The following is an 11,015-nucleotide window of genomic DNA, read 5'->3' as shown; positions in this document are numbered from 1 at the left end:
TTTAATATATATATATATATATATATATATATATATATATATATATATATATATATATATATATATATATATATATATATATATATATATATATATATATATATATATATATATATATATATATATATATATATATATATATATATATATATATACAATACAATAACGCTCATATTTATTAACTGAGTATAAGTTCATTGTGTGAAAAAACTCCAGTTACCTAGAAGTAAGAAAGCTTAAACTTGTAATGTATATTTTATGGAATGTATTATCAATAAATGGATCTCCTTTACCAAAAATAGTGCTGGAGTCATCTTTTTTATTACAGTTTTATAAAAGTTAACAAAATAGTTAAAAAAAGTAATTAATAGTACAAATTCTATACAATAACGTAGACTAAAATAATACATTAGGGGAGCAGAGGGCAAAAAGTAACGCAGAGTTAAATGTAACACAAGTTTTTTAGTTTTTTATTTGAAAAAATCAGTAAAAGTATAAATGTAAAATCTATGTATAAAATGGATAATAATGCAAATAGATTCAAATGTGTTCATCCAATAAACAAATAAATAAACATGCTGTGTTAAGTAGAATAAAAAAGAAATGAGTCAATTACTGAGGAAATATAGCTAATATTTAAAGTAAACTGAATTTAAATTAATGGTGTGTAATCTGCCTTGTATGCATGTGTTAACTTACCCAACTTGCCCCGCAGGTGGGGTAAATAGTAACATTTATACAGCTGTCACTTTTGGCAATACTGCACAGAAACCATCGGCCTGGCATCATAATTCTTGTGCTTATTTGTTGGAGAGGCTTGTGTGTTATTGGTAAAAAAAAAAAAAAAAACATGGTTTGTCTAACTCCATTACTTTGTTCATTTGACCAAAATCAAAAAGTGTTACTTTGTGCCCCGCTCTCCCCTATATCTGAAAAGATTAAATAATATTAGCAAATAGAATATAAAGTAGTGTGTGCTCATTGGCGTAGGGGATGGGCATGCCCCGCATGATGGGGGGCCACGCAAGATAAGCCCCTTCTTAATTCTTGTGGGTGGGCTCACACATGTTGCACTACGCCACTGTGTGTGCCGTGTTACCGTGTATAATCATAGCTATAATTCGAGCATGAATACTAATACACCATTGCATACACCATTGGCTAAAAGGAACGCATAAATGGTCAGTCTAACATTTTTGGCTCTTTACATCAACACAATGGATTTGAAATGAAACAAACAAGATGTGCTTTAACTGCAGACTGTCAGCTTTAATTTGAGGGTATTTACATCCAAATCAGGTGAACTCTGTAGGAATTACAACAGTTTGTACGTGTTTGTGAATTGGGATGCAGCACACGTTTCAAACAGTCCAGACAGCTTACTTTGTTGAATGATTCAGTTGTTTGAACGAATCGTCTCACTCATTCGACTTTACCACCACCTACTGGAAGTTTTAGATTCTTATTTTGAGGATTATTTTTATTTTTAAAAATCAAATTTCATATTAAAATGCAATAAAGTACAATAAACTTTATTCTTTGAAATATACGTATAGATCACACACATTAATTCAATTCTGAATAACCAATAACTTTTAAGGGGTTGCATATTTATTTATTTTTAATTTATTTTTCCCCAGGGCTGTAAGTATTACGTTTGATGAAATGATCCATTACTTTCAATTATGTGTTTTAGTGAAAGTCACTCAACCATTTCAAATCACTGAAAACATTTTTTTAAATTAAAAATATTCAATAAATTAAGGTCATTTAAAGATTTATTCTGTTGTGTGTGTGTGATATTTATTTCAGCTAGAAAAGAGTACAGAACAGTAGTTTGAATTGGTCCATCTGTAACCACATAGGCAGTAATTTGAAGAGTCTTCTGGTCATTCAGGTGATGTCTTCAGTCTGGGCGTCAGGCCAATCTTCTGCTGTCCAGAATCAGGTGGTTTGTCTTGGTTGGGCATCTCAGCGGAGGTGCATATATGTATGTATGTATGTATGCATGTATGTACAGTTGAAGTCAGACTTATTAGCCCCCTTTGATTCTTTTTGAGGCACTTTTAAATTTTTAAACACCATTTTAAGGTCAAAATTATTAGCCCTTTTAAGCTATTTTTTTCTGATTGTCTTCAGAACAAACCATAATTATACCATAACTTGCCTAATTAACCCAACCTGCCTAGTTAACCTAATTAACCTAGTTAATCCTTAAAATGTCACTTTAAGCTGTATAGAAGTGTCTTGAAAAATAGCTAGTCAAATATTATTTACTGTCATCATGGCAAAGATAAAATAAATCAGTGACTAGAAATAAGTTATTAAAACTATTATGTTTAGAAATTTGTTGAAAAAAAATCTGCTCTCTGTTTCAACAGATATGGGAAAAAAAATAAACAGGCAGGCTAATAGTTCTGACTTCAACCGTGTGTGTGTGTGTGTGTGTGTGTGTGTGTGTGTGTGTGTGTGTGTGTGTGTGTGTGTGTGTGTGTGTGTGTGTGTGTGTGTGTGTGTGTGTTTAATTTTAAAAACAAAAATAAATTCAGCAACACCAAGAATTCATTTTTTTTATTTAGGCTATTAAAAAGCTCAAGGAAACAAACTTTTCTATTGTTCCTAATATAAATTCACATGTGGAAACAGCTCTGAAAAACAAGTAATTCACAACTTCAGACCTGACAGTGAAGGTTTGCGAGTATGTCTACAGTATGCATCATCTTTTGTGATTCCCTGTGAGGATTTCTGTGCAGTTACACTGAGGAGATTGAAACCGAATGTTTACTGTGTATAAAAACTGCTTAGTTGGCAGAAAGGCACACTACATTGTTTGCATCTGTACATTATAGCAAAATTAAGAAAAGTTGTCCAATATACTGTACTTAAATAAAAGTTATGTAAGAAGTTGTGATGAAATGCTAACTAGCTAACACTGTAGCTTTCAAGTACACAGTTCAAGATAACAACAGTTTGATTTAATACACAGATAATATTTTACAAACCCCAAACATATTTGAACACATTTACACACTTATTTTAGATTCTTACTAAGGCTTAAAAAAATATCAGACTCTGCATCTAAACTAGACAGAGAATGGAGCACACTCAGAAGTAAACACATCAAACCCCTGGCTCCCTTAAAGGGGCAACACAGCCCGTGTATGTGCCTAAACCATTGTTTTCTGTCGTAAGATAACGCACTTCTCTACAAATAACCACATAAAACATCAGAGTAGACGGGACAGTAATTGTTGAACAGTAATTCACCATTAATCATTTATTCTTTGCACAACACAATTTCATACAAATCCTACTCGTTTTACAGTAAACACTGTTTTTATTTATTAAAGGAAAACACTGGCTATTTTAGGGTTATTTACTGCATAATCTACAGCAAGGGTTAACAGTGTACAATCTAAATAACTGCCACAGAGAAGACATCTAACAATCTATGCCCACCTCCACCCCCTTCCTCTTGGAAGGGCATCTATATTTCAGGATTTCAGGAAATACCTGACCTCTAACCATCAGTGTCCGGTCATTGCTGAGGTGTGTTATTCCTACACTCCAGTCTGTAAAAGACAAAGACACCACTAACAGAGCTCCACATGCTGCAGCAATGCACACGATGTTCTCCAGTGTCCTTCAGATAAATCTTCACTGGTGCTCGTGTGAGTTTCCTTCTTCTGCCTGTTGTGTGTTCATTACTTGAAAAAGAAACACCTGCCACAGACAAGACATCTAGCTAACTATCTAAGCCCACCACCACCCCCTTCCTCTTGGAAGGACATCTATATTTCATTCATCCATCTATTTAGGAAACATCTAACCAGACCATCAGTTTGCAGTCATCGCTGAGGTGGGATTGTAATTTCTCCACATGCCCCAGTCTAATCTGCAAAAGAAAGAAAACAAGACTAAAAGAGCTCTAAAAGAGAAATATTCACCATTGCACTTCTGTCTGTTGTGGTTCCATTACCTAGAATGTAAATAACTGCCACAGATAAGACATCTATCTAACAATCTTTGCCCACCACCACCCCCTTCCTCTAGGAAGGACATCCATTCATGCACATAATCTTGTGTTTCCCTGTTCCTCCACATGCTCCATGCCAATCTGTCAAAAGAGAAAGATGTGAAGTCTTTAGTTATTCTTAATACATTTCTTTGGAAACTAACTCCTTTGTTCAGTCTGTTCAAGCAGTTCTACCTGCTTCCTGAGCTTCAGGTCTCCAAATATATCTCCACCGTTCTCCTTGTGAGTCTCCTTCTGCTGCTCCACTCCAACCTGCAATAGACAAAGACTCAACTAAACCCTATGTGCTGTTCTCCACTGATGCTCTTGTGAGTCTCCCTCTGCTGCCTGCTCTCTCTCTCCATGACATGAAAAAGAAAAACCCGACACAGACAAGGCCGAATTACTACCTATACCAACCACCACTCCTGTATCTTAGAAGGACGTCCATCCATGCACTCGTCAATCAGATTTTTAAAAAAAATAATAATTCCTGACCATCAATTTCCAGACGTTGATGAGGAGTGTGACTCGCTTTTCTCCATGTGGTCCATTAAAATCTGCAAAAAACAATAGAAAGATGTCATGTTGCTAGACATAAAGCTCTACTGGGGCACGGGCCCCCTCTCAACTGCACACCACCCCCCAACCCCCACCCCCCCCCCCCCCCCCCCCCAATTTTTTTTACCCATATATAAATATGTACACTGAATATTATAAATTAAAATTCTAATTATTTTACAAATAGATAAAAGTATTATGATTATACAAATATTATTCTAAATAAATACCAGAAATTAATCCAATGCAGAGCCATAACTGGAGTGATATAAGATCTTCTAAAAAACTTTTGCGTGAATTTTAATAACATATGAGAATTCTAGATAACACAAATCAAACATGTATAGAATTATCTTTTGTCTGAGACCTGACTCTGATGGCTGAGAAATAATGTTATTAAGCAAAACCTTCCTGACTCATCGTCTCTCCTTTATGCTTCATATAGAAAATCATCTTACAGGAGCCATGTTTAGTCAAAACATGATCATCATTTTACTTAAACATTCGTTCTGCCGACTTGCAAAACTTACTGAGTGCCGACATCACTGCATTAAAGGCCGTTACGCCGGTTTCACAATGTATGAGTGGCGCATATTATTTTCCGCGTACGTGTTAAACAACCGGAATAGTTTTCTGCACAGATGCCCAAGTTTGTTTTCAATTAAACTACATTGCTTTATTTGCTACATTGCCCCATTTGCTGGGGCACGTGCGCCCGTAAATAGGGTGTAGCGACACCCCTGGTGAGTCTCCTGCTCCTGAGGCTCTTGTGAGTTTCCACCTGTTGTGTGTTCATTGACTACAATTTAAATAACAACCACAAAGAAGACATCTATCTAACAATCTATGCCCACCTCCACCCCCTTCCTCTTGGAAGGACATCTATTTACCATCCGACCAGCCAATCTATACTCTATCCATGCATCAATCCAAAAAGACCTAACCAGACCATCAGTTTGCAGTCATCGCTGAGGTGGGATTCTCGTTTCTCCACATGCCCCAGTCTAATCTGCAAAAGACAAAAACAAGACTAACAGAGCTCTACTGGCTGATCTCCAGCAATAAACAAAGTGTTCTCCAGTGTTCTTCAGAGAAATATTCACCATTGCGCTTCTGTCTGTTGTGGTTTCATTACCTACAATGTAAATAACTGCCACAGACAAGACATCTATCTAACAATCTTTGCCCACCACCACCCCCTTCTCTTGAAAGGACATCCATTCATGCACAGATCCATGTGTTTCCCTGTTCCTCCTTATGCTCCATGACAATCTGCCAAAGAGAAAGAGGTGAAGTCATTAATTAATCTTAATACATTTTTAAAAAATAAATTTCTTACCATCAGTTTCCAGTCATTGCTGAGGAGTGTGATTCCCTTTTCTCCATGTGGTCCATTAAAATCTGAAAAATACAACATAAAGATGTCAAGTCTTTAATTAATCTTTGGAAATTAACTCCATTGTTCAGTCTGTTCAAGCAGTTCTACCTGCTTCCTGAGCTCCAGGTCTTCCAGTATATCTCTGCCGTTCCCCTTGTGAGTCTCCTTCTTCTGCTTCACTATAACCTACAAAAGCTGCATCCCAAATGGCACATTATACACTATGAACTTATACACTATGTACTTATGCACTTACACACTCAACAGCATAATGTATGAATGTAGAATCGTCCACAATTGAACACTGACAGTTATTTACTAACCGCAAATTCAAACCGTTTCCCAGATAATGTTTGACGGTTGTTAAATTAGTAAAAAAATTGACTAAACTATCAAATAATATCTGTTATGAGTATAACCGCATTCACCATCAGAAAGCAGCATAATCACTGTCGTAGGAGATTTTTGCTTTCCTAATCCAAAATAAAGTAATCAAACTGAAGCGCCTGATATCTCCACACCTTCCGCTACATGATCAAAACTGTGGCTGTTGTGTGTGTGAAGTGTCCAACAGTCCACACTTAAATAAGTGCATCATCCGGGAATTTAAAGTGCACTCAATCTTGTAGAGTTGTCAGTGTGAAAGCAATACTTACACTATTTTCACTACAAAATGGCAAAGAATAGTGTAGAAGTATGCGATTTGGGACGCACCTCATGTCTTTCCTAGTGTGATGTCTCTTAGTTCTTCATCTGGTCTTCATCCTTTTTGTCATCTGTGGTATCCGTCTCCAGTCTCCAAGCCTGCAGAGTCAAATATCATGTTTATGTTCATGAACTTCTCATCTGCATCAATATACTCACCTGCTTATACTCACCTGCCATCCTGTAAATAAACATCGTGTATATTACTCCCCTGAATTCCGTCCCTTCTGTGACACTCACTCTGTAAAAATTAACCAGAATAGTTATAAAATGTTTGATAAAGCTGACTTGATACAACTTAAAAAATATACGTCTGTACCTCATTTATTACATGTATTTATCATTACTGAGGTCTGTTTCCCTGTTCCTCCACATGCTCCATGCCAGTCTGCCAAAGAGAAACATGTCAAGTCTTTAATTATTCTAAATACACTTCTTTGGAAATTAACTCCATTGTTCAGTCTGTTCAATCAGTTCTACCTGTTAGCTGAGCTCCAGGTCTTCAAGTATATCTCCACTGCTCCCCTTGTGAGTCTCTTTTTTCTGCTCCACTTCAGTCTGCAAAAAAAAAAAAAAACCAGAAACGGCCACAACAAAACCCCACCTGCTGTTCTCCAGCATTTCCTAGATAAATGTCCACCTATGCTCTTGTGTGTCTCCCTCTTCTGACTGCCTCTCCATAAGCTGACCTCTAATATGACACAGACTAGACCTATCTAACTATCTATACCAGTGGTTCTCAAAGTGTGGTACGTGGGCTTTCCTTTTAGTGGTAAGGGGAGAAATCACTAATTAATATTTAAAAATTTATAAACACTCTGTTACCCTTTGATGTGCACAATAACACTGATGTGATCAGCATTGTTTGATCACTCCGTTGTACTGTATGATCACACCGTTGTGATTAGTACGTTTAGTGCATCACATCATCAGATGCTAATAATCTAAAAGACTGTGAAGCTCTCTAGCAGAAACGCGCAACAGAGAAGTGCTTTTGCAGACCAGTCCTGCTGGCATTTCAGTTACTGCAAACTCTGCATTGTTAGCATGTTGACGTGTGTTCGTAGTAGTGTAAAATAATGTGATCTCAATATACACAGTAACCTAAAGTCATTTGTTTTGTAAATAACCAAACAGTGTAGCCTTCGATTTAGTTTGTATCTCAGATTTAAATGAATCTGGATGTAATAAAAACGGTGCGAACCGTAGAACATAGACAAATTTGCCATGTTTGAAGCTTGGAGAAACACAAAAATTAAAGTTAGTCTCTGTGTGCACAGACAGAGCACCCGCGAACCTTACATGAGTCGGCCTGAAAACAGTGGTCTGATTTAAGCAAACTCCACGGTTTACTGAAGATATGATCTCACTTCCACCAAATCAGGTAAATGCTGCACAAATTGAATTGATAAATTGCAAATGAACTGGTCAAACAGTGCATTTATTATCACTCACTGACTTTCTGACACACATACTGTAAATGACGAGATGTAAGCAGACCTAATCTCTCATTTAAATTTGTAATTGTGAATCATATATTTAAAACACAAGTACATGTTTAGATTTCAAGGGGAGAGCGGGGATAGTTGTAACACTTCCAATCTCTACAACCATGAACTAGTTACAAATCGGTTGATTCACATTGCGCAGACTCTTTTTAGCCTTCATAGCACATGAAAATGTAGCGTCCCGGGACAGACACAGAGACAACATTTGAGCTAAGAAATTAATATTTCTTACGTTAATTATTTTTGAGATAGCCCGATTTGTAGTTAAACTCATGTAATGTGTGTGTCTGTGTGTGGATATATTTAATCCACATTGTTTCATGATACTTCATTGATTCATGAGTATAAGACGCTGGGTCAGCTGTAAAAATAAAACTCTTGATAGTAACATCAGTGAAATGTCTCCACCAACCCCAAGCAGATTTAAACTGTATTTATCTGATGTAATTTCAGTACCCCTCTTGCTCTTGAAAAGAGAAAGAAGTCAAAGTAGTTTGAGTTCAGTGTTTGACCTCTGTGGGCTCATTAAGCCTGCACACACAAATAGTGTTCAACAGTTGAAGCTGATGCACATTTGCATATTTTATTCAGCTTTGTACCACAGACACACACACAAATGATACTGAAAGCTCAATGTTGAATTAAAAGCTTCAAATCATTTTTGGTCATAATTCTTATTTTATAATGTTTCATCTCACCCTAGTGGAAATCATCATTTACATCTCACCATGGGGTGTGTTACAACTAACCCAGACTGTGCGCTGAATGGTGACATTTCACTCCTGTTTAAAACTAAGAAGTGTTCACATTTTCTGTTTGTGTCACAAAAATAAATTATTTTCCATTTAATAGCAGACAGTCAAGATCTCAAAGATATATAGAGAAATAGAAGTACAACTATCCCCGGTCTCCCCCATATGGTTTCTATATGATATGAATATGAGGAAGAATTAATTTATGAGGTCTGATCTACATTTCCAGGTTTCGATGAATATGGGCTACTATTTGCTAATACTTAACCTTTAGCATTTTATTTATTTATTATTTACTTTTTACGAACAGTACAGATTTGAATGAACTTAAAGACATTTTTATATAAATGTAAGCACAGTACAGTTTTAATATTTAAACTATTTATAATGTTTTAAGTAGCTGGCATTATTTTAGGAATAAATGTGCCTTGTTTTGATCTGTGCAGAGCTGTAGCTGATTAATTAGGCCTACTACGCTACTATATTTCAATGCTAGTCATTAGGTGATACCTGGAGAGACAAATTCTTACTCAGGCAAAAAGGTTTGAGAACCACTGATCTATAGCAAACACCACCCCTTCATCTTGGAAGGCCGTCCATCGATGCACCATCTGTTTTTTCCCCCCAGAAATTCCTGACCATCAATTTCCAGTCGTTGCTGAGATATGCGATCCCCTTTTTCTCCATGTGGTCCATTAAAATCTGCAAAATACAATAGAAAGATGTCAAGTCTTTCATTTATCTTAATACCATTCTCTGTATGTTTCATCTACCATTGTCTCCTTTCTGGTTCTGTTCTTACACTAATAAGTAATATTTTGCAGCTATAAGTAAATACTCTACAAGATGACAATCTATAAACTTAGTTAATAGTTAAATGTGTTACAATAATTAGTAAAACTGTCAATAAAACAATTAAAATCTACAAATGTTGAACAGGCCAACAACATAAACTACATATAAATAATACAACAGTAATATGGAATATGTGGTAAAGCTGACAGCATACAATTACATTATAACAGATCAATTAATTTATCTGATAATATAACAAACAATCTGCAAATATTAAATAAGATAGCAATATAGATGAAGCACACAAACAAACAACAAATATTGTATCTCTCAGTCTACCAACCTGAGAACATAACAAATGGCATTCTACGATTATAAATAAGATATTGAAGATAACAATAAATAAAGTAGAAAATATATAAATATATTCAAAATCCTAAAATTGTCAAGTTGACAATATACTGTAGCCATCTACAATTCTAAACAACATTCAGTACAACAGTCTAACCGAAAAAAGATGTGGAAAAACAAGCATAATGATCTGAAACGATAAAACAAAGAGAAATACTAATTTTTTTGTGTCCTTTAGCCAAATCACGTCGAAACAACCAAATATAATAAGCTAAAATGAGACTTTTAGAAAGATCTTCACATACCGCTGATGTCCGCGATGGTCAGACACTCACTGCAGCTCACACTGACTGCTGCTCAACGTCATCGGCCGCTTTTCGAACGCATTCTTTTTTACAACGCCAATAACTTTGGTAACCATAGCAACGCGATTTCCATGAAGCATTGTAGAGTAGAAAATAATAATAATGATAATAATAATAATAATTATTATTATTATGTAAAGGATGATGGTCCCTGTATTGCTTTCTTTTAAATATATATAAAAATAGCAACTTTGATTCTCACTTTGACTAAGTTTGTATGTTTAAATTCTATTCTGCATATACGTCTTATTTTTTTAGGAATATTATAGTAAATGAGTCTGTGTTTCAAACCTGTATGTAATCTCTAAATAATAAAATATAATTCAGTTTCAGCCATCAGAGGGCAATGTAGCCACAACTTTGTGTCTCAAAGTTTAGGCGAAATCATTATATATTAACTATCCATTATAAGTGACTGTGGTCAGAGCAACATCACATTTTGATATGATACATTCTCATGGATAATTTAATTGATTAATTGAACCAGATAATTAATTACAATATTTCAATGAAATAATGTGAATAAATTAGGTCAAATACAAAACAATAGATATGTGAAGATACTTTTGATAAAAAAGTGGTAGG

The 11,015-nt window shown here is 35.3% G+C and overlaps 2 long non-coding RNA genes across 2 annotated transcripts; both read right to left on the bottom strand.

Moving 5' to 3' along the window:
- Positions 1-2,544: 2,544 nt before the first annotated feature.
- LOC147843597 (uncharacterized) lies at positions 2,545-5,445 on the bottom strand. Its single transcript, XR_015493987.1, has 3 exons — positions 4,211-5,445; positions 3,980-4,117; positions 2,545-3,895 (listed from the first exon to the last, which is right to left on the bottom strand). It is a non-coding gene; the product is annotated as an uncharacterized LOC147843597 (long non-coding RNA).
- Positions 5,446-5,740: 295 nt separating this feature from the next.
- On the bottom strand, positions 5,741-9,622 carry LOC101884206 (uncharacterized). The gene is made up of 8 exons (XR_015493986.1): positions 9,450-9,622; positions 7,140-7,217; positions 6,979-7,047; positions 6,833-6,900; positions 6,669-6,758; positions 6,063-6,149; positions 5,916-5,977; positions 5,741-5,848 (listed from the first exon to the last, which is right to left on the bottom strand). It is a non-coding gene; the product is annotated as an uncharacterized LOC101884206 (long non-coding RNA).
- Between the last annotated feature and the right edge of the window lie 1,393 nt (positions 9,623-11,015).

This window comes from Danio rerio, chromosome 6 (assembly GCF_052040795.2).
Source record: "Danio rerio strain M-AB ecotype USA chromosome 6, GRCz13ab, whole genome shotgun sequence".
NCBI lineage: Eukaryota > Metazoa > Chordata > Actinopteri > Cypriniformes > Danionidae > Danio > Danio rerio.
Note: the sequence above shows the minus strand (reverse complement) of the source record. Positions and strands in the feature narration are given on the sequence as shown.